This window comes from Apium graveolens, chromosome 2 (assembly GCF_009905375.1).
Source record: "Apium graveolens cultivar Ventura chromosome 2, ASM990537v1, whole genome shotgun sequence".
Classification (NCBI taxonomy): Eukaryota; Viridiplantae; Streptophyta; class Magnoliopsida; order Apiales; family Apiaceae; genus Apium; species Apium graveolens.
In genome coordinates, this window is record NC_133648.1 from 267,747,269 (window position 1) to 267,773,089 (window position 25,821).

General features: G+C 36.5%; 1 non-coding gene across 1 annotated transcript; it reads left to right on the forward strand.

Moving 5' to 3' along the window:
- Positions 1–8,442: 8,442 nt before the first annotated feature.
- Positions 8,443–8,549, forward strand: LOC141710071 (small nucleolar RNA R71). Its single transcript, XR_012570611.1, has one exon. It is a non-coding gene; the product is annotated as a small nucleolar RNA R71 (small nucleolar RNA).
- Positions 8,550–25,821: the final 17,272 nt, after the last annotated feature.

Sequence of the window (25,821 nt, forward strand, 5' to 3'; positions counted from 1 at the left end):
GACAGTTCCATATTATAACAAAGTTTATTATATTGAATAAAATCTGTGTTCAGTTACTTGTGTTCTTTTATTCGATTTGATTGTAGTAAACACTGTATTCAACCCCCTTCTATAGTGTGTGACCTAACAACAACCAATACTAGGTTATCATATAATTACCACACACTAAGGCATCAAAACAAATCACCTAAATAAATCCATAAATAAATCCGCTAGAACCCCACGATAACGATTAGCCCATAATCGGACTCATCATCACCGTGGGTTCCGATGAAAGCATGGTATAATAAACGTAGTCTTTATAACGAATAATAAAATAAAGTACGAAACAAGAGTAAGGTTCAATAAAACAAGAAACGAGCACCCAAGATTACAACTCGAAACAAAGATTTACAAGAATAAACTAGATCGTCTTCGCCTTTATTGAATTGTGCTATAGGTCTCTTGCCGTCTTCTCCTTAGCTCTGATATGTCTCTACTTGATAAGATATTGAAAAACGAGCTTTAAATTGTTTATATAGCAGCCCCATGCAAAGCATAAGTCTCTCTCTCAAAAGCCAAGCAGAATAAGGATTCTTCTATCTCGACACGGCGCGGGCTTGCGCTTCATCAGCGCGGGCACGTTGGGTTTCTGATGTTTGGGCACGGGCTCGGGCTTTGACAACACGGGTGCACTGGCTCACTGTTCAAAACTTTGACTTCTTCTTTTTCCTTGCCGATTGAGCTGGTTTTCAAAAAGCTTTTATTCCAACACCTTCATGACACCAAATTAGCACCAAAATAATGCTAATTCACCTGATCACCTGGAGAATGCCTGAAAATGCAAAAACACTAGAAAACAAATTAAAACACCAATAACTTGAGTACAAATACACCAATTCAAAGCTCTACGGAGCGTAATAAAGTATCATAAATACCACTCAACATACCCCCAAACTTGAATCGATGCTTGTGCTCAAGCATAAACAGTCTCAAAAAACAAGAAATAAAAAATGCATGAATGCAACTAAATGAATGCAACGATCCCAATAGAATAACTCAACCAATCAACAAGAAACATCTCAACAAATGCAGTTACTCGCATAAAGCTCAACCAAAACCTCACAAATCAATCTACAAACCAAAATGTGCGTGTGTGCAACTGCTTACAGATATACTATCGCAAGTAGATCAACAATCGCATGGTTATAAATAGAATAAAAGTTAGACTCAAAATAACTTATACCACTTCTAGAACTGTTCATGATCAATTATACATAACAATCTTTTTTTTTCTCTTTTTTTCTTCTTTCTTTTTCACAACTTTCTGAACGAGTGTGTTACGCTCTATCTCGCTCAACCCTAGACTACTTATATAAATATGAGTCGGCTACTAGCCATTTAACACCTAGCCACGCAACTAGCAATGAAATCCAATTTTCTCTAATTTTTTTTAAATATCCATGCTAATTTATTATTAAGAGAATATCCAAAATTCTATTTATAAACAAGCGATTAAACCTCGACAAACAAGCAAACCATGACCATGATCTAGCACTCTAGCAACCTATAAGAGTTAATTAAATACAATTGTCTTTAGCATGCAAATTAATTCGATAAGACTTAACATCACTAAATATGACATCCCTACATTAGCATCAATATCATAAATTAATCGGAAAAATCATCTAAGGGATCATGTTATTATGTACATGCATGAAACTTCATGAACAAACTATCATAAAAACAATAAAATAAAATAATAAAAAAAACTACATGGCAAAAATATGCAACTATATGCACTAAACTATCATGAATATGCAACTATATGTGACTCACACAAAACATATTCCTTCAACTACTACCCCAAAACTTAAAATATTCACTGTCCTCAGTAAAGGTAATAGTAAGGAATCAGGCATACCTGCTCCGAATTAGGATCATCACCCTCAATGGGTGGAGTGTCAGGCGTGTCTGGAGGCGGATACATGGAGTCTTCACCAAATACTGGCCACTGGATGTTAACACCGGTGGCTCTAAATGTAGTCTCAAGTTCCTGGGTGAGATCATGTGCAAACCGACTATGGATGCCGTGCACCGTATCCATCCTCCTCTCTAGACGCTTATACTGTGTCAAACTCAAACCAGCTTCAACCTCTGCTCATGTTGCTCCCTGCTGCTGCTGCGACGAACCAGCCTCATCTCCTAACTGAGCTCTCCAAGTTGCTCTACGGGTCTGCGAAGAACTTCCCGCAAAAGTCTGATCTGCTGGTACACCACCTGGCATATGATCATATAAATAACCAAGCCCCTTAGGATCGTGCTTCCCTCCATACCACTCCTACATACTTAACAGTGAAGAACTGTCGATAGGAGCACTGGGATGCTGCAGCTGCTCACGTGCGAGCCAACGAACACTAACTGCCATACACAGCTTCGTCACAACGGACGCATAGGGTATAAAACCCGTAGTACCTCCTCTCAAGAACCTCAAAATCCCCTGATAAATCACCATCCCCAAATCAATGTAATCGCCCTGAAGAATACCCCATAGCAGACGAGCATGCTCCACAGTAATCTCATGCACATGAGAAGATGGCATGATGTTAACACAAATAAATGAGTTCCAAGCCCGTGCAAAACTGTTCATGCACGACACAGGGAACGTGGAGTAATCTGTAGTGCCCCTCTTAAACTTCTAGTGAGTCTCAGGCACACACAGAATCGCAACGATCAGATCCAAGTTGAAGTCCTCGAGAGTCTTATCATTCCAAGTGTCTTGACCGGGCTTCCTTGCGGGCTGCTCAATCACCCTCCTTATCGTATGAGCATTATACTCTATAGTCATCCCCCTAACCACCGTGAAGCCATTCTTCTCCACCTTAGCGTTAGCATAGAACTCCCACACAACACTCATGGGCACACCAGCGGGAGCCTCACAAAAAGGAACCCATCCCATCTCAAGAATCATCTCTAAGAGCTTACCATGCTTCCCTGATGGCAGAAAACCTCGCTCTTTAGCAATAGGCTTCGAGAGAAGCCTCGTGTACGCCTCTTCAGCCTCAGGAGTAGAAAACCTTGGCCTCACACCACCCACAGATGAAGTATCGATGGTGTTGTTGCCTACTTGCGTTCTTTGTCTCTTCGGTGCCATTGGGATTGAATAAGAGAGAATAAAAATTAAGTGTTTGAGAGAGATTTGTGTCTGAAAATTTGTGAAGTAGTGAAGAAATTTGTGTATAAGTGTGTGTATTCATAGGTGGGGAGATGAGAATTAGATATGGAATTGAAGTGGGAATTGATTATGGGAATCGTGGGAATAATGGGTTTAATTTGGAGAGGGAAATTTGGGATGTGGAAGAGTAAAATTTGGTTTGGAATTGATTTTGTGGGAAAAATCCCATTTTTGACTCTACAAACTGCTGTGTTTTTTCGTAAGTCGGGACCCCAGCGTGGCGGTGCGCTTGGACAGCGCGGGCGCGCTCACCTTCTGGAAAACCGGCACGGCCGCGCGCTAGATCGGTGCGGCCGCGCGCTAGATCAGTGCGGGCACGCTTACCTTCTAAAAAAATAGCGCGGCCACGCGCTAGATCAGTGCAGCCGCGCTTGGCTACTGAAGTTGGCCTTGAATTTTTTATTTTTCAGATTTTTTTTTGTGTTTTTCTCCTTTTTTCTTGCTTCCTCTACCTACTAATGTACAACAAACTTGGGTTGCCTCCCAAGAAGCGCTCCTTGAGCTCAAATGAACAATAAAACGGCACTAACCACCTCGCAGTTTGCCGTGTCACCATAGTAATGCTTCAACCTCTGACCATTTACCTTGAATGCTTGGCCCAGATCATTTCAAAAATTTACACCGCTCCATGCAGAAACACAGTTTTGATTATGAAGGGCCCTGACCACCTTGACTTCAACTTCCCAGGAAAAAGACGGAAACGAGAGTTAAACAAAAGAACTTGTTGCCCCGGCACAAATGATTTGATCACTAGACCCCTATCGTGCCATCTCTTGACTTTCTTCTTGTACATTTTGTTGTTCTCATAAGCTTGAAGTCGAAACTCGTCGAGTTCATTCAATTGAAGCATTCTCTTCTTTCCAGCCACATACAAGTCAAGATTCAATTTCTTCAAAGCCCAATACGCCTTATGCTCGATCTCTACTGGCAAATAACACCCCTTACCATAAACCAACTGAAACGGAGACATTCCCAATGGAGTCTTGTATGCTGTTCTATACGCCCAAACAGCTTCATTTAGCTTCAAAGACCAATCTTTCCTTGATGGACACACAAATTTCTCTAAAATGTGCTTGATCTCTCAGCTTGACCATTTGTCTGAGGATGATAAGCCGTAGCAATGCGATGATTCATATTATACTTTTGCATCATAGCAGTGAACTTGCGATTACAAAAGTGCGACCCCTCATCACTGATTTTGACCCTTGGAGTTCCAAACCTCATGAATATTTGCTTGTGAAAAAAATTGAGCACCACTTTAGAATCGTTTGTTGGCAATGCCTTAACTTCAACCCATTTTGACACATAATCAACTGCCAACAAGATGTATTAATTGTTACAAGTTGAGACAAATGGCCCCATGAAGTCAATTCCCCAAACACCGAAGACCTCAACCTTGAGAAGCACATTAAAAGGCATCTCATCCCTCTTAGACATATTACCCACACGTTGACATCGATCACATTTCAAAATGAACTGGTGAGTATCTTTAAACAAGGTCGGCCAAAAAAACCTGCTTGAAGAATACGAGTTACTGTCTTTTCTCCACCATAATGTCCTTCATAAGCCGTTGAGTGAAAATCTCGTAAGATCCCCCCCATTTTGCTGTAAGGAATACATTTCCTGATGATTTGGTCAGCTCCTTGATGAAAAAGAAATGACTCATCCCACATATACCACTTCACTTCATGTAGAAACTTCTTCCTTTGAGCGTATGATAAGTCGGGAGGCATAATATTACTCACAAGGTAGTTCACAATATTTGCAAACCACAATTCTTCTTCTTGCATTCCAAACAACTGCTCGTCGGGAAAAGACTCATTTATCAATGTCTTACCTAATGAAGTAGCATTAGGGTTCTCTAAACGTGAGAGATGATCAGCAACTTGATTTTCAGTCCCCTTTCTGTCCTTGATCTCTAGTTCAAATTCTTGAAGCAAAAGAACCCATCTAATCAATCAAGGCTTCGAGTCCTTCTTTGAGACGAGATAACAAATTGCAACGTAATAAGTGAAAACTGTCACCTTAGTCCCAAGTGGATAAGATCGAAAATTCTCAAAACCATAGACAATAGCCAAAAGTTCTTTCTCCATAGTAGTATAATTTGGTTGAGCACCATTTAGGGTCTTGCTAGCGTAGTAGACCACATGAAGTATGTTGTTCTTTCTCTGCCCAAGAACTGCTCCAACTACATAGTCACTTGCATCACACATCATCTCAAAAGGTTCATTCCAATCAGGTGCAGTTATGACAGGTGCCGTGATTAAACTCTTCTTCAATGTCTCAAAAGTGGCAAGGCACTCGTCATCAAACTTGAAAGGGACATCTTTCTCTAGCAAACTGCACAATGGCTTTGAAATCTTAGAGAAGTCCTTGATGAAACACCTATAAAAACCCGCATGCCCAAGAAAACTGCGAATTCCCTTAACAGAAATTGGTGGAGGAAGATTCTCAATGACCCCCGCCTTGGCTTTGTCCACCTCAAGACCCTTACTAGAAACCTTGTGCCCAAGAATAATGCCCTGTCGCACCATAAATGACATTTCTCCCAATTGAGAACCAAATTGGTCTCAACACACCTCTTGAGAATGTACCCAAGATTTTGCAAGCATTCATCAAAAGAATCGCCAAATACATAGAAGTCGTCCATGAACACCTCCACATTCTGTCTGATCATATCAGAAAAGAAGGTCATCATACATCTCTGAAATATGGCTGGTGCACCACATAGACCAAAAGAAACTCGTCTGAAGGTGAATGTACCAAATGGACATGTGAAGGTAGTTTTTTCCTGATCTTCTAGAGCGATACAAATCTGATTATAACCTGAATAGCCATCCAGAAGACAATAGTACTCATGGCCAGCCAATCTGTCAAGCATCTGATCAATGAAGGATAAAGGAAAGTGATCTTTCCTAGTGACCTTGTTCAACTTCCTGTAGTCCATACAAACTCTCCACCCTGTGACTGTTCGTGTAGGAATAAGCTCATTCTTCTCATTTGCTACCACAGTAATTCCACCTTTTTTTGGCACACATTGAACTGGGCTCACCCATAAACCATCAGAAATAGGATAGATGATCCCTGCATCTAGCCACTTAAGAATTTCCTTCTTCACTACTTCCTTCATGATCAGATTAAGTCTTCTTTACTGCTCGACCGTAGGCTTGCTACCTTCTTCTAGCAGAATTTTATGCATGCAATAAGAAGGGCTGATTCTCTTGATATCTGCTATAGTCCAACCAAATTCCGATTTGAACTCTCTCAGAATCCTCAAAAGCTTCTCCTCGTCACTACCTGAAAGGTCAGAAGCAATAATCACAGGCAGAGTAGATGCATCACCTAAAAAAGCATACCTCAAATGCTCAGGTAAAGGCTTAAGCTCAAGAGTGAGAGCTTCCTCAATAGATGGCTTGGGGCGTTTAGGAGCTTTGTTCAATTCCTCCATTCCAAAATATTCAAAAGGCATATCAATATTCCTCTTTCAGGGAGAAACATTAAAATATTGCAATTTTTCTTCACCTTCGTCATCTTCACTATCTGAATTTCCCAATAAGGCCTTCTCTAAGGCATCAGATCTCAACAATTGATCAAGTTTCGAAATCACCGTAGAATTGACCAACTCCACCTTTAAGCACTCTTCCTTTTCCGTAGGAAATTTCATAGCATTGAACACATTAAAAGTTACATCCTGATCCAGCACTCACATTGTAAGCTCACCCTTCTGCACATCTATCAAGGTTCGTCCAGTCGCTAAAAACTTGTTAGTCTCTAAGAAAGGTCTTTCCAATATTATGGGAATCTTCTTATTATCCTCGAAATCAAGAATTACGAAATCAGGAGGGAAGATGAGTTTATCAACCTTGACCAAGACATCCTCCACAATACCTAACGGATATGTAATAGAACGGTTGGCCAACTACAAAGTCATATAAGTCATTTTTAGATCAGGTAAGTCCAACTGCTTGAAGATTGACAAAGGCATCAAATTAATGCTAGCTCCCAAGTCACATAAGCATCTGTCAAAAGACATTTTTCCAATAGTACATAGAATAGTGAAGCATCCCGGATCTTTAAGCTTCGGAGGCAACTTCTGTTGCAGTACAAGACTACATTCCTCCGTCAGAGCGACAGTCTCTAAATCATCTTGCTTCACTTTCTGAGAGAGAATATCTTTCATAAACTTTACGTAACTAGGCATCTGCTCAAGACCTTCAGCAAAAGGTATGTTGATATGAAGTTTCTTGAACACCTTCAGAAACTTCTCAAATTGCTTGTCTAGCTTTTTCTTCTACAGCCGCTTAGGAAAAGGAGGTGGAGGATAGATCTGTTTCTCCCCTGTATTACCCTCAGGAGGAGTGTGCTCAACAGTAGTCTTCCTTGGTTCCACTTCTACTTCCTGCTCCTCAACTTCTTCTTCAGCCCCACCTTCTTCAGTGGAAACTTGAGTTTGTTCGGGATTCGCAACCCTTCCAGACCTCAAAGTGATTGCCTTTACCTTCTCCTTAGCTTCCTTCCTTCCTGGTACTTCAGTGTCACTAGGTAATGTAAGAGGTTGATGATTTAGCAAGGCATTGGAAATTTGTCCAATTTGATTTTCTAAGGTCTTGATAGAAACAGCTTGACTCTTGCACATAAGCTTCAACTCCTCTAATTTAGATTTTTCATTAGCTTGTTGTAGCTGGAGCTGCTGCCTTGGTGCATATTACGGTTGCTAAAAACCAGGGGGGTTGTACTGCTTAGCGGGATACTGCTGATAAGGCTGTTGAACCGTATTCTGAGTATTGCTCCAACTGAAATTATGATGATTGCGGTTGTTGGGATGATAAGTGGCTGCCACAGGTTGCTGCGAACGCTGAAAGTTGCTCATGAGCTGAGCTGATTCACTAGAAATAGCACACTGATTAGTCTCATGGGCACCAACACAAAGCTCACAGACACTAGCGATTTGATTAACTCCATAATTAGCCAAAGTGTCCACCTTCATCGTCAAAGCCTTAAGTTGGGTAGCTATAGCAGTTGCTGCATCCAACTCCAGAATTTCGGCTACTATTCCCTGAGTCAGTCTCTGAGAAGGATTCTGGTATTCATTAGCACCCATCAGTTCGATCTCATAAGCTTCATCGTAGCTCTTAGCCCACAAGGCTCCTCCTGATGCTTCATCGAGCATGGGTCTAGAAGTAGCACCCAATCCATTATTGAAACAGTTTATAATCATCCAACCAGGCATGCCATGGTGTGGGCACTTCCTTAGCATCTCCTTATATCGATCCCAAGCCTCACACAGAGATTCTCCAGTTTGTTGAGCAAATTGAGTAGGAGCATTCCTGATTGTAGCAGTCTTCGCCATAGGGAAGAATTTGGTGAGAAAATTTTGAGCAAGATCTTCCCAAGTAGTGATAGACCCTACTGGTAGAGAATGTAACCAACACTTAGCTTTATCCCTCAGAGAGAATGGGAAGAATCGCAGCTTGATAGCATCTTCAGTCACATCATTGAACTTGAAAGTATCGCAGATCTCGATGAAAACCCTGATGTGCATGTTGGGGTCTTCAGTAGGAGAACCCCCAAACTGAACTGAATTCTGTATCATCTGAATCGTGCTTGACTTGATCTCAAAAGTGTTAGCCTTGATGGCTGGCCTGATGATGCTTGACTGAATGTCATTGATCTTAGGCTGAGAGTAGTCCATCAAAGCCTTAGGATTTTCTGCTTGATCTCCCATCATTACTAAAACTGGTTCCTCGACTTTCTCTTCTTCTTCTACCTTCTTTTCTTCTTCAAAAACTACCCTTCGAACCACCACAACTTCTTCCTCGGCTTTATCCAGAATTCTCTTACGAGACCGCGAACGCGTATGCATACACCCTCGCTAGAGTACCGGAAATAAGACAAGGAAATAGATAAGGAACAATGTCCGAGTCAATGAACTTTAACGACCACTGATGGAAAACACATAAACTAAATATTAACACCGAGTCCTTGGCAGCGGCGCCAAAAACTTGTTAGTGGCTAAACACGCGCTAAAATTACATGCAAGTGTATGTGTTCGCAAGTAGTATAAGATATAAATCAGATTTGTTCCCACAAAGGGTGGTTTAGGTTAACTTTATAATTTATACACTTAAGCAATAATGTATGGTTATTATTCAATGCTAAGACAAATAACAATTTGAGATTGTTTATAACTAAGAATTAAACTAACAATTATAACTAAGAGATAATAAGAACGATTGAATTAATATATATGACAAACATGGGATTTTAACTTCATTAAATATTTCATTCAATATGTAACACCCCCAAATCTGGGGTCGGGGATCCGGGTTGTCACGAGTTCTATTTCCCTTAATAACACCCAATCTTAATAAATAATCAACTATTCTATATTGTGACCCCACCATAAACACACACACCACAAGTTATAGTCTCAGAGATGAATATCCAAAAATAATCACAAGTCATTTTATTCCACAATTATATGCCAATACACCTTAAAAGGGTTTCTGAATAAATTTACATTTCTTTGCCATTATTACAATTCATAAATATACATAAGTCTGGTACATCGAAAGTTGAAAGCCGAGCCTATTGGTAGATCCTACCTCAACTACACGGCATCAACGCCTACAGAAAACTGCGGAACGTTTCCTATCTGCTCGCGAATTGGGAGCTTGATCCTGTACATCTTGTCTATCTGTTGTTGTGTGATGAAAGAAGAAAGCAAGGGTGAGCAACAAGCCCACCGAAATAATATGTATAATAATTAACAATATATGAGCATTCTTATAGTACTCATGAAAGTCTTGGTTAAGAAGAAATGAACCAAGTTGATATCTTAACGCGATGAAGTCGCAAAATATTCAGTATATATACATATATACTTTTCAAAATCTTGGAAGTCCTCTTCCATGCATAATATACACAGAGTTCCAGTTTATAACTGTATAAAAATATCGTTGCAAAGTGATCTCATATATCTAACCTTGTCTCAACGTTTTTGTGAAAATCTTTGTCATGCATAAGATAATCATTAACTAGATATAAGTTGAAAAGATGAAGTTACAAGATACTCCAATATACTTATATCTTTTCCAAATACTACTTGAACTACCACCGTTCAAGTTATAATTAGTTTCAAAAGTTCATCACATAGATGAGACTACAAGACAAGATTTGAATAGATTCAATCTTTGAATATCATTATAAATAATGAAGTTACGAGATACTTCATTAAGTCCCGATATATATATACACCTATATATATATACATTTCATACACTCCTTGAAAACCTCTGTTATAAAATTATAAACAGAGTTGCAATATCCAATGAATTTGGAAAGGAGAAAACCTTGGCATAAACCTGATATCTTGCTGATCAGGCAAAGATACCAATAAGTAACCTTTTCTACTAGTAGATGGACGAATTCCCCACTGGTCATCACCCTGGTCGCAATAGGACCTTATGCTGGACTGCCACTCAGCCACTTACGTATTTGATGGACTCTCACTGAGCCACTTACACTTTCATGGATGCCCACTGAGCTCATGTTGCTTATGCCGACTCAAATAGATGAACTTACTTCCCGAACAATGGGCAAGTAATCAAGATGTTTTCTCAAAACAGCAACCTCGTTGTGAATGTAAAATACACCACTGAGCCGGATCCCTCAAGTTTTAAAAGAGTATTTAAATCCCCTTTAAAAGGAAGATCTTAAATATAAAAATGAGTTTTGGGATCCGCTCTAACTTTTAAAAATCATTTTGAAGACTCGAAAACACTTTAAAGAGTGTTTGGAATACTGCTGATTTAATAAAGTAAATCAGTTCCGATATATTAGAAAATATTTGAATATTATTATTTAAATAATATTCCCATATTGATAATCCTTATAAAAATAATTGAAGTAGAAGTTTTAAAACTTATACTTGAAATGAGTATTAAATAACCAAAGATATACTTATACGAAAGTACTATCTTTATTTGAATAATCGAAAATAAGTTTGATTATCGACACCTTATTCTTTAATAAAATAAAGAATATATCTCAGCAAATAATCGGAGTCATAGATCCTCAAATGAATATTCAAAATAATATTCAATAAATAAAATAAAAGGAGTCATAAGTCCTCAGATGAATATTCAAGTAATATTCATTAAATAATATAAAGGAGTCATAAGTCCTCGAATAAATATTATAAATAATATTCATATAATAAAATAAAGTGAGTCATACATCCTCAATTGAATATTCAAATAATATTCATTAAATAATATAAGTTGAGTCATAAGCCCTCGAATGAATATTCGAAATAATATTCATATAATAAAATAAATGACTCATAAGTTATCGAATAAACCTTATTCGATTAATAGTTTTGAAAACTATAACCATATATATATAAAAATATATATATTATACTCGGGAACATCGACTCCCGGTTTAGAAATATGTTCACCTTTGGGTCCCCTATACTAAGGGTATACGCCACTACTGCTTATCTCTAGCATAGGTATTATGCAACTGTAAGCATTTTAACCAACAGATATATAATCCAAGAATATGAAACAGGCATGCATATATACCATATCACATGCTACAATATATCACAAGAATTTGCTAATAACAAATATGCATTTATCACAAGATCATGCATATACACATATACATCACAACAATAGTATAACGGGTAGAAAACTTGCCTGAGCGATTGGGGGTTAGGAATGGCTCGGGACGAGTCTGGTAACCTATAAGCAACAAGTAAGTTAGAATTAAACCAAAGTCACTTGTAAATCTATACTCTAACCAACTCAGACTCTAACGCTCGTTTTGCGCTTACTGATTCTCTTAAGTCACTCGAGTACCCTCGGCTCCACCATTTTTAATAATTTAACCATTACGAGTTTTAAGGCGATTCCTTCGCGAGTGTCTTACCAACTTCCTATTACACCTTACATAAATGTTTCATACTTCAATTAGTCCTTTAAGGTCTTTAACCTATGTTTCAAAGTAAGGCGAGGGGTAAGGGTTCGTTCGCGAAACGTCGTTACTTAAAACGGCCGTTTCTCCTAAACCGTTCATCGGAATCAAACGAACCACATATCAAAACGAAGCTCGTAACATGAACTATCTAAACATGGCAATGATCAAAACCTAGCAGTGAGTTCAAGGGTTCTGATGTTAAGAACAAAAACAGCCTAAAGTAAATCGGACATTACGACGGCTATGTTTACGCGATTTCCCAAAATTTTACCAACCAATTCAACACCAAACCATCACCAATCAACCCACAATCACAGCCCAATCAAAACTCCATCCATACTTTATCATAACAGCCCCAACAACTCAACATTAACAATTTATACTATTCTTTATCATGAATTTAAACTACACTTAAGTTCATTAATCAACAACCAAGAATTACAACTCCAAAAACATCCCAAAACCAACTAATCTCTACATACACAACCATCAAGCCTCTCATGAACTATAACACTCATATTATGCTCTTAACATTCAATAAAAAAGCTTGGTTAAGAGATTATACCTTCCTTGAAGCTTCTTAACACAACACAAGAGCTTTGAATGCCTAAAGAACCTTGATCCTTGCTTGTATAACCTTAAACTTTCATAAAAATTCAAGAAAACTAAAGTTATTTTTTGAAAGTTACTATTCACCATCTTCTTCCTTGAATTAATGGAAGAGATTGTGAAGGAATTAGAAGCTTAAACTTATAGGACATCCATATCTATGGACAAGGAACCTTAGATAATTACCTTGTGATTTAACAATGCTTGGAACTTGATTTTTGATTTTTCTTCCCTTGAAAAGAAGAAAAAGCCGAGAGCAATGTTGAAGAAATGAAAACTTTTGTGTTTGCTTTGATTTGTTTTGGCTAGCTAGGTTTGTTTTGGTTTTGTTTTTGGTTAATTACCTTTCTAACCTTGAACTTTGTGTGGTTTACAATCATCCAACAATTCCTTCCCTTTTGTCATGCTTATGTCACCTTGCACATGTCATAATGCTTCCACTTGTCCACACCTTGTGATTTGATGATGTCACAATCCTTGGCTTCTTGTACAAGCTTGTCTCTTGGTCACTTATTTGTTTTACGGTTCGCTTATCTTTCGTTCTCGTTTATCGTTTGAGAGATCATATCCGGGATCTTATTACTTGGGTTCCCTTAACCTTTCTCAATATATTGTATTCCTTTTATGATCCTCTCTTATAATCCTTTAATTTAAATCCTTTTTATCCTGTTACCTTATACTCAATTCTTTCTGTATCTAGTGGATTTCCGGGAAAAATCAAAGTGTTCGGAATTTGGATTCTAACGATCTTTACATACACTTATATCCCATATAAAGTACTAATAAAATCTCAGAATATCCATACAGAACCCCTACATAGTGTGGCATGAAAAGTTTTCTCATTCAGCATAGTCTGCAAAATCACTATTCATAAGGGTTTCAAAAATTTCCAAAAATTGGGGTTATTACACAATAGCCTTTTCGTTCTTAACCTTAGCATGTAATGGTGATGACACTAATCAGAAAACACGAAACTGATAAACGCCAACTTTCGTTGCACGAATACCATACTACCAGACATCTACAAAAGAGATAGAAGCTGAATAGACACCAATTATATTGAGACCCTGTATGTCTATAAAATTTGACAACATAACATTTTAAGCACAAGTTATCTACCTTGATTACACAGGGTAAGTAAGATGATTAAAATTACCCATGAATCATCCATAACAAATACATGAACCTATGCTAGCATGGCAAGTTCTAAACCCTTAAATTCACTTTCGCTACATTAAAGATTAACATACTATCTTATAAGTTCACGACGCTCATAAGACGAATAAGCACAACCAATATTAGGTTATCATACAATCACCATACACTAAGGCATCGAAACAAATCAACTAAAGAAATCCATAAATAAATCCGCTAGAACCCCACGATAATGATTAGCCCATAATCGGACTCATCATCAATGTGGGTTCTGATGAAAGCATGGTATAATAAATATGGTCTTTATAATGAATAATACAAACAAAGTACGAAACAAGAGTAAGGTTTAACAAAATAAGAAACGAGCATCCAAGATTACAACTCAAAACAAATATTCACAAGAATAAACTAGATCATCTTCGCCTTTGTTGAATTGTGCTATAGGTCTATTGTTGTCTTCTCCTTAGCTCTGATATGTCTCTGCTTGATAAGATATTGAAAAATGAGCTTTAAATTGTTTATATAGAAGCCCCATGCAGAGTATAAGTCTATCTCTCAAAATCCAAGTAGAATCAGGATTCTTCTATCCCGACACGACACGGCCGCGCGCTTTATCAGCACGGGCGCGCTGGGTTTCTGATGTTTGGGCGCGGCCACGTACTTTGACAGCGCGGGCGCGCTGGCTCACTATTCAAAACTTTGATTTCTTCTTTTTTTCTTTCCGATTGAGTTGGTTTTTCAAGAGATTTTATTCCAACACCTTCCTGACACCAAATTAGCACAAAAACAATGTTAATTCACCTGATCACCTGGAGAATGCCTGAAAATGCAAAAACACTAGAAAACAAATTAAAACACCAATAACTTGAGTAAAAATACACCAATTTAAAGCTCTACGGAGCGTAATAAAGTGTCATAAATGCCACTCAACAATAAGTGCACCTTTGCAACTTATTCACATGGATTTATTTGGACCAGTTAATGTCCAGTCAATTTCAAGAAAAAGATATGCACTGATGATGGTGGATGACTACTCAAGATATACATGGGTAGAATTTATGCACTCTAAAGATGAGACTCCACACATCATAATTGAGCACATCAAGAAGATTGTGAAGCAGACTGAAGATCAGAATTGTGTGAAAAGATTAAGGAGTGATAATGGAACAGAATTTAAGAATGCAACCTTTACTGAATTCTGCAAACACAAAGGCATTGTTCAAGAATTCTCAGCTGCTAGAACACCTCAAAAAAATGGGGTAGTTGAGAGAAAGAACATAACACTAGTAGAGGTTTCTAGAACAATGTTGCAAGATACAAAGTTGCCAACTAGTTTTTGGGAAGAAGCTGTGAACACGCATGCTATACTCAAAACAGATATCTCATTAACAAGAATATTGGCAAATCACCCTACTCAATCTTGTCTAAAAGAAAGCCTACAGTGAAACATCTTCATGTGTTTGGAAGTAAGTGTTATATTTTGAAGGACAACTCTGAATATGTGGAAAAATTTGACTCTAAAGTTTTTAGGCAATTTTTCTGGGATATTCATTGGAAATAACTACCTACAAGGTCTATGTGCTTGAACAAAAGAAAATCATGGAAAGTACAAATGTTACTTTTGATGATGACAAGTATCCAGGATTGGAATGCCTTGATGAAAATGAAGCAGAAGCCCTAAAGTTTCAAAATCTCAACATTGATAGTGATTCTGATGATGAAGCTGAAGCTGAAGTCAACACAAATCAAAAAATAGATGAAGATTCAACTGAACAAGTGAATTCTGAGAATGGAAGCTCAGCTCGTGGACCTGAATTTGATATCACAAACTCAGGGCGAGAAAGAGAGGAAAATTCTACAAGTCATGCAAATGGTGAAGAAAACAAAGAAAACTCAAGTTAACAAACTTACACCAAAAAGTGGGATAGAAGTCATACTAGAGAAGCAATTATTGGTGATCCAACTGCTGGAGTAAGGACTAGAAGTGCAACTGTAAATGAATTCCTTTATGCATGTTTTCTTTCACAAATTGAGCCAAAGAAAACTGAGAAAGCCCTTTTTGATCCTGATTAGATATCAGCTATGTAGGAAGAGCTAAATCAGTTTGAGAGAAACAAAGTTTGGAAATTGGTTCCTACACCAAGGAAAATAAGTATAATTGGAACAAAGTGGGTGTTCAGGAACAAAATGGATGAAAATGGAATAGTCACCAGAAACAAAGCAAGGTTGGTTACAAAAGGCTACTCACAGGAAAAAGGAATTGATTATGATGAAACTTTTGCTCCAGTTGCAAGACATGAAGCAATATGGATTTTTCTTGCAATTGATGCACATTCAAATTTTAAGGTATATCAAATGGATGTGAAGAGTGCATTCCTTAATGGTGAGTTCGAATAAGAAGTTTATGTGCAACAGCCACCTGACTTTGAAGATCCAGAATTTCCAAGTTTTGTATACAAGTTACTCAAAGCTCTCTATGGACTTAAACAAGCACCTAGAGCTTGGTATGATGGGGGAATTAAGTTACTTTCTTGGACTTCAAGTTAGTCAAAGAAGTGATGTAATCTTCATCAGCCAAACTAAGTATGTTAAAGTTTTATTGAAAAAGTTTAGTATGGTTAATTGTTCACCTGCATCTACACCTATATCTACTGCTACAAAGTTAATTGAAGATAAAAAGGGCAAGAGTGTAGATATATCAATTTATAGAGGAATGATTGGATCTTTGTTGTACTTAACTGCAAGTAGACCAGACATCATGTTTATAACATGTCTGTATGCAAGATTTCAAGACAATCCAAAAGAATTAGATTTGATGGCTGTGAAGAGGATTTTCAGATACTTGAAGGGGACTCCAAACTTGGGATTATGGTATCCTAAAGGAACTAGTTTTGAAGCTGGTGGATATACAGATACAGATTTTGCTGTATGCAAGGTTGACAGGAAGAGCACTAGTGGAAGCTGTCAGTTTCTTGGACAAAGACTTGTATCCTGGTATAGCAAGAAACAACAATCTGTATCAACTTCCACATTTGAGGCTGAATATATAACTGCTGGAAGTTGTTGTGCTCAAGTGCTTTGGATTAGAAATCAGCTAATGGACAATGGCCTAGTGTTACACAAAATTCCTATTATGTGTGACAATACTAGTGCTATATCTATTATGGCTAATCCAGTTAATCATTCTATAACAAAGCACATTGATGTAAGGTACCATTTATTAGAGAACATGCTACAAATGGTACCATTGAGCTCATTTTTGTTCCAACAGGAAAATAATTAGCTGACATTTTTACTAAACCTTTGGATGAAGAAACTTTCACTAGACTTGTAGGTGATATTAGAATGCTTAATTCTTCATCCTAAAGCAAGAACTTAGTTAATGTTTTACAGTAGATTAATTTCTAGTAAATCAAAATTCATTTGATTAATTGGAAATTAACTGAAATATGAATTATAAATATTTCAGAAATCTCTGCATATTTATTTTTTCAAAAATTCAAAATTTAGCTTGGAATTTTCCAATTCTAAGAAAACTGTCTAAATGTTGATTTACACTTTCAATATGTAAAATTAGCACAAGGCAGAATTTTAGTGATCAAGAGTACATAGAGAAATGAGTTCTCGATAAGTTTAATTGACTTATCGACAAGTCATTTTAAGACTTCTCGAGTGAGTTCTCAACAAGTCTTCTGACTTCTCGAGGGACTTCTCGATAAGCTTTATTATGACTTATCTATAAGTCATTGTAGAATTCTCTATAAGTGTTAACTCACAGAGTTCTCCACAAGTACAATTTTAGACTTATAATTAACTCAGAACTGAAATAATTTAACTCAATAAATTATTTTAGTAAAATACTTATGGCAAAATTATTTTGATTTTATTTGGATTTATTCAAATGAAAATTGGAAACAATTCAGTCCATTTTAGGACGAACTGAGTATTTATTTGACATATCAACAAGTTAGTTTTAGTTTTCTAAAAGAGTAAATTAAAATGACTTCTCGATATGTATTTCTCTTTTTAAAATGACTTCTTGATAAGCAAATTCCAATCGTTTATTTTTGAGTTCTCGATAAGTCATTTGCTTTTACTATAAATACTCAGACATCTCGACATACACATACTTACGCCTTCGAGAACTCTAAGTGACCTAGAATTTTCAAATTAAAACTAATTCTCTCTCGTTTCAAACTCTTTCTCTTAAATTTTCCTTACCGACTAAACTTCATACTCTTCTCAATGGCAGCGAACATTATTGTACCCTTTATCCCAAAAGAGACCAACTTTCTTGCATTTTTAGATGCAAATCAAGCTCCTGAAGCTTTCAAAAGCTGTGTGAAGTTTCTATCTGAAACATACTTTGTGGGAGCTTTTACTACTAATCCTATGCTTTACTTGGATGTCTTAGAGGATTTCTAGAATAACAAGAAAAGTTGTGCATGAGAACCAAGCTGCATCAATTGTGATAAACTGTACAATCAAGGGCCAACAGGTGGAGATTTTTGAGAATGATGTCAACATGGCATTAGGCATTCATGGACTTCATCAATTATTCTGAGAAGATTAATCTGTCAAGCATAAACAAAAAGAACCTGAGGAGAGAGTGGTCCTTTCTTTTTGATTCAGTGATAAGGGCTTTCACTTGCAGAAAGTCAAGGTTTGACAACATCTCTAGTGTTGTCCAGAAGCTGGTCTACTCAATGGCTCACAACATACAGATCAATATAGGACACTACATATTGGAGGAGTTGAGCACCAGGATAACAATGCGAATAAAATCAAGAGGTAAGGAAATATTTCTTCCTAGATTCATTATGTCTACTTTAAACTATAAAGTAAATGACATAAATTTGATAGATGGTGTAGATAGATCATTAATAGGCAATTATAAACAAGTGTCCAAAATTCTATTTGGATTACTAGTTACAAAGAACAAGGTAACTGTAAGTCTCAAAATCACACCTTTCATAATGGAGAGGTTTAAGACTTACCCTTACCCCATACTGACATGAGGACAAATGCTCAATCTAGTACAGCAATGGTCCCTAAACCTGTGGAAGTACAAACACAGGAACACCAACAGGGACCTTCCAATGCCGAGACCCTTTTTTCTATACCAATAGCAACTAGGAAACCAACCACTTCATCCTCCCAAAAGGGTGAAGTGAGTAAAAAGAAGAGAAAGCAGGCAAACCTACCAATTATAACTGAGAGTGGTGAGGAACAAACACCAACAGAGCCACCCTTGGTCAGAAAACCAAAGAAGGCTAAAAACTTAGAGTTGACCACTCAAGCCACCTCTCCATCCTCTCAAAAGGATGAAGTTGTAAATAAGGGACTTAAACAGACTCTAGAGGAACCCTCTCAAAAGGATGTCTCTATTGAAAAGAGCATTAACCCAAATGCACCCTATAAAGAGTCTGCACAACCATCACTTCAACAAATTCAAGTGTAAGGGAGGAGAAATAAGGATAACACACACAAGGAGAGCATATCTTTTGAAGTTCCCTCATATATTCAGGGAGAGTTGTCAACACTCAACATTGAAATTCAAAATCTTATCTCTAAAATTTCTTCTTCCTACACAACACCTGAATCTAATTCTCAGGTGCAATCCCACTCAAGTGACTTGGTTCAAGAGACCTTGCTCACCACCCAGACACCAAATTTAGATGGTGAGAGGCTACTAGCTGGGGTAGACCTTGATGTTAGGAAATAAATAACACACAGAGGGGGGGGTGAATGTGTTTGACTGTTTTTGAGATTTTCTTGAATGTTTATGGTTGAACAAAGTAAGGTAAATCTTGTAGGGAAGATATGTCAATGCAGTAAACAAGCATGCAATAAATAAGAACACAATCTTTTCAAAACTCACTTAATTTTTATATTAAAAATCAAGAATGTTTTGCTATAAAATTTATAGGCTCTTTATTGATAAGGAGCTTAGCTTCTACTTGAGAGAGTTACAAGATTTTCTATCTTAATTGTTACAACTGACTAAAGGACCAGTGTTAACTTTATAATTCAGTTAACTGCTGGTTTACACAATGTATAATAAGACATGCTATTCACTTTTTGTAAACAGTAACTTGTCATTTCCATTTATAGAAAAGTATATCTTCTAATTCTAGCTTAGCATATCTTTAGCATCCTGTGATCATCCTGATCTTCCTTTGTCAGTCAATCTTCACCATTGATCTTGCACATCCTTCAAGCTGCTTTTTTTAGACTTGTCAATCCAGCTGTTTGGATTGTTTGTTGATTGTTGATCTTGGATATTGAACTAATCTGCAATTCAGTACTTTGAGATTTTACGTCGATATCTCTATTTGTTTTATAGAGAACTTGATATCTCGATAAGTATATTGACTTATCGAGATCTTTAATGCTCCATAGTAAATTTGACTTGTAGAGGTCTTTGAGTTCTCTATAAGATAATTTGGCTTGTAGAGATCTCTAGTCTTCATATCTTTACTATGACTTATCGATATCTCTGAGTTCTCTAATGGTTTATTGCCTTATCGATAACTCAGAGTTCTCTAGTCAAATTTGACTTGTCAACAACTCAGAGTTCTCTAGTGAATTTTGGCTTATTGATATCTCTGAGTTCTCTAGTGAAATTTGACTTATCGATAACTCAGAGTTCTCTAATGAATGTTGATTTTTCGATAACTCTGAGTTCTCTAGTGAAGAAATGACTTGTCTATATCTCCAATCTCCATGTCTTTAAATTGCCTTGTCGATATCTCTATGAGTTCTCTAGTGCCTTTCCTGACTTCTCGATAAGTCATTTTGAGTTCTCGAATGACTTCTCTATAACACCAAATCTGTGACTTGTAGAGATCTTGATTTAAAATATTTTTCCTAAAACAGATTTATTCAACTCCAAGCTTCTTCATAATTCTTCTGAGGCATGATCTTCTTGATCTTCTTCTAGATAGAATTCTTAGGCTTGACACTGTTTATAGAAAAAGACTCCATTTTGCTTCTTTGACATTTTTGCAGACTTTAAGTGTTACAAGTACAAAATACAAATTAAGAAAACAATACAACTTACTTAGGGTTGACAAATTGTCTTAGTCTTGTTAAAGTACAGGCATGTCTTGTACAACAATCTCCTCCAATTTGTGAGAATATTGCTTAACACAAATTCATGCATGTTAACAAGACTAACCATAAGTTTAAAAAAAGATGAAAAATTAAATTGATACACAAAGCTTGATCAAATTACAACTATTTGTACATTAGGAAATTTACAGAGTTTAATGGCGACAAGTGTCAGGTAAAGATAGTTTTTGCATCAGCTTGTTCTCTTTGTAGGTCCTTTAAGTAATCAAGAATTTCAAGTTCTTCTATAATAGGTGTCGCACTTAGAGCTCCTATGAGTTCATGTCTTGCTACTTTTGAGTAACCTTTGTCCAGTAAATCAATCCTGAATCTTGAAAATTGACCAACTTTAATGTTGAGAAATATTCCATCTTTGGAGATTCTACTCATTCCTTTTCCTTTCAACTCTTCAGAACTTTTTATGTACATTTCTATTTTTTTATCATACTTCCTCATTATCTTTTCAGCTTCAGCCTCTTCTCTTTTCTTTGTTTCCTCCCTTTCAATCAACCATTCAGCGAGAACTGATCTCCATGCCCTTGTAGCAGTATCCTTGTCCTTTACTAAGCCTATTATTCTCTTAATTTTTATGGTTGAAAGAGAGTCCATTAATTTGCTGCCAAGAAAGGTGAAGGAACCATCTTCATAGAAAACTCTAACTTCCCTAAGAGATACAATCTAGACTTTGACTCTTTCCTCAACAAGTTGTTGAAAATGGTCTTCATCTGATATGCACCAGTTTAGAGGTAGAAAGTCAGATTGCTTGAAACAGTTCCAGATGGCCCTTTCAGTGACTTCTACTTTCTTTATAGGCTTGACTTTCTTAGGTTTTCTTTCAATAGATTTGAGATTGACTTTGAGTGAAGGATTGGTTAAGGGTAGGGTTCTAATTTTCTTGAGATTTGTCTGACTTGTGGTGATTGGAATTTTTAGAAAAGAATTGGCTGTTTGTTTGTACAGAAACTTTGGCTTTGAGATTTGAGATGATTTGATGATTGAGATAGTTGATGTTTTAGATTAAGCTGAGGTTTGACCTAGTTGTGTTTAGATTTTTAGGGTTTGATGTGGTTCCGAACCATCATGAAGCTTTTTGCTTCTCCTCTCACTTCTTCTCTTCTTTTCTTTATCTTTCTTGTCATCCTTGTAACAACCCAAATCCGGGGTCAAGATTTGGTGTCACGAAAACAATCTTTACATAAAACAAAAGAATATTCAATTAACCCCTTGAATCTGGATCGTTTACAGGTTATAGTATGAAATAAGAATCTAACCCTTTACAACTCACAATAACTAAAATTCAAGTGTAAATACCTTTGAACTAATGCTCTTGTCACATTCTTCTAACACCTTCAACCTCTCGCAGCGGAAATTTCTCTAACTTCTGCTGTATATCAAAGCTATTCACTTTTATCCTTATCTGTTTCTGGCAGAAATAAGAATTTACAAAGCAAGAGTGAGCCAAAAATGCCCAGCAAGTATATAATTTGAGTTTCGGGCATTAATATTAAAGGAAAAACTTCCGGACAAAATCTTAAAACAATTTTAAACAATTCTATTTATTGAAGTGAGTTGAGCAAATAAACGTTGGTTGTCACCAGCCTTTAACTAAAATCCAAATATGATAAGCGATTCCCCGATTCATCTCCTGAATCAGGGTTTTGTCCGGTTTTGGAATCATAAAACCTTTTAAGAGAGAATGCCGTTAATGACGATCAACAATAAATTAGACTGGACACTAGTTCGCATCTATATCCTGCTGATCAGTCAGAATACAGTGCAGATCTATACCTACCTGTATAGATCCAGTCGGGTCCCCAGGCACTACGACCCATCTCAAGGCACCAGTTATGTTTCGGTCCTTAGGATTAAGTAAAACTTAATCCCCAAAATATCATTATCCAGCCCGTGGAGTATTTTGATATCAAATCTTTTTGAATTCAAAACATCCCAATTTAGGATTCGCAAATAACCTGAAAGAATGGGTATTTGCTCACGAGAGCAATCGAATTATAGGAACAATAATGAAAGGACATGCATAATCAGAGTAATTACAGCGAAATGTAAAACATTTAACTATTCTGAACTTAGAATAGGATCGAAGAAATAATTGCAGTATTTTAAAAGAAAACTCGGGAATACTTGCAGTATTTAAAAGAAAGTTCGGGAATACTTGCCTCAATAAGCTTTAATTGCTATTACTAGTTGACTTTGATTCGACTTGATCGTTCGGCTTTATCGTCAAACTACTATTCCATTCTGGATACGATCCTGACTCTCAGGTTCTTCGATTGGAACTTCATTGATCTCAACGTCTAATCACTAGATCATTCCTAGTCCAACGTCAAATCTCGGGTCTTCCAACTAGGACCTACAGGGTTAAAATACCCTAATTCAGATATTCGCTTCGCTTAACATCACATCACTTTCCTATTCTACCCATACGATTTCACAGTCCAACTTATATTTATATGTATTATTGAAATACACATAGCAGTTATGGCTTGCGCCTTCAAAACTCGGTTCAATATTTAATTTTGGAAAATACGTATATGTGTCATTTTGAAAAATAGGGTAATCGATTATTCACAAAATATCTTGTCATGTCACATAAATAGGTTTCATAAAGTTCAATTATATCCTCGTTCGACGTTTCCGATAATTACAGGTCACATTCCCGTATTTTCGGAATTAATTTCCCGAAAATCGGGCAGCGTCCCCTTTGTTTATCGGCCTGCTCGTGGAACAATTCGACGTCAAATTCACAACACAACAACCAATCCAATTCCAAATTCGGAAGTCCCAACCACCAGTACAATTTCATTATTAACAATTATTTATTATTATTCATTTTTTGTTTCGAAATTTATTTCACAAACTAATTTTAATTTTTATTTATTTATAATTTAGGACTCAGAATTAATTCATCACGGTCCACTGTTGACTCGTTAAAAGTCAGCGTCAACAGCGGCAAAATTTATTGGTGCCCGATAAAATTCGGGTTTCCAAATAAATTCCACCGATTAATTTCAATCATTTCCCGCACAAAACATATAATTTTCATAAATATTACTCAAGTAAATTTCTTGTAGAGAATAAAAATAAAATCAAAACTCAGTCCAAACAGGCACATGCGCACAGCACGCGCCTAATCGGAAAAACAGAACATGGTCGTAAGACAAAAGGTAGCAGAACGGCCAGCCACCAACAGGAACGGACACAACACAGTCACAGGGCACATACACGCACAATACACTCACCACAACGCACACACACACACACGGGTTAACTCACACACACCGAACAGACACTCAAACACACACAACACACACACAGTACACACATATATATGTATATATATATAATTAGAGATTAATATTACTAAAGCCAAGCAAGAATCCGGCAAAAATGGCCGAAAAACAGGCCTTACCGCAGCAACGAGACCGCAACGGCGGCGGAACAGGAAAGAACCACCGAAGGGAGGGTGAAGGAAAAGAAAAAGAAAGGAGAATCGGGAGAGATTGGGAGAGAAAGAGAATTATCGAGAGAGGAGAGAAGAGATCGAATTATGTGTGAGAGAGAAAACAGTCGAGAGAGAAAGAGGAAAAAGGGGTGCATGAGAAGTGAACAAACAGGGGTACCGGGTTATATTTATCCGGTTTTTATTTGCTATCTTTTTAGCCACTGCCCAAAACCTGATTTTTATCCCGTAGTTAATCATTTACCAAATAAATTTCCCAAAATCCTCAAAATAATTTCAAACTGATAAGATAAAGGTTTCCGAAATTTCTAAATCATTTTTGGAAAGCGCACCAACCAGCATTTTACCATTAACGAATACACGTACGGGTAATTAAAAGCCGAAAAATCTCTGAATAAATTTTAAAATTCTTGAAATATTTCAAACTTACTAAAATAAAATTTTCATGATTTTTGAAGCATTTTGGAATTAAATACTGATTTTACAATTAAATGAAATCAGAAAATCATTTAAAGATAGATAATCAATAAAATATTGACTTCTAAATTTTATAAACTCTTAAAAATAATAAATAACATTATAAAACAACAAAAATAATTTTTGAAACAAATTTAGCATTTATGAAAATAAATATTCAAGAAAATTACTTTAAAATGAATTAAATGCATACAGCTCGATAATTAATTATAAAAGTAATCTTTGCGTCCAACCAATCAAACACAATTAACACTATAAAAACACATCGCTAACAGAACCATTGCATTTTTTATTTATTTAATAATTCGATAATTACATTTACATATCGGATCCGAAAATAGGTTACTTAGCCGCTAAATAACTAAAAAGACGATACGATTTTAATAATAAATTTGGATAATTATCAAAACAGAGCTTCCTATAAAATACTTTATACGAAATTAAGGTAATAATGTCTCTCCTTTTGAGAATATGGACTCTTATCGATATATAAAATGATTAGCGTATCGAAAATTTTACACGGGGACTCGTATAGGTCAAATCGTACCCCGGATCGAAAAAGTCAAAACACGGAAAGTGTTCAGAATTTTCAGATTAGGTTAGGAAAGAGTTTTCGGAAGAGTTTCGGGTTGTAAAAATGCAAAAACGATTGAAGTAGGACGATTTCTGATTCTAAAAAGTAATTTTACAATTACGTAAAAATAATCATTAACAATTCTATAAATTCGTATAAAATTATATAATGATCCAAAAATTACCAGAAAAATACCAAAATTATTTATATTTAATT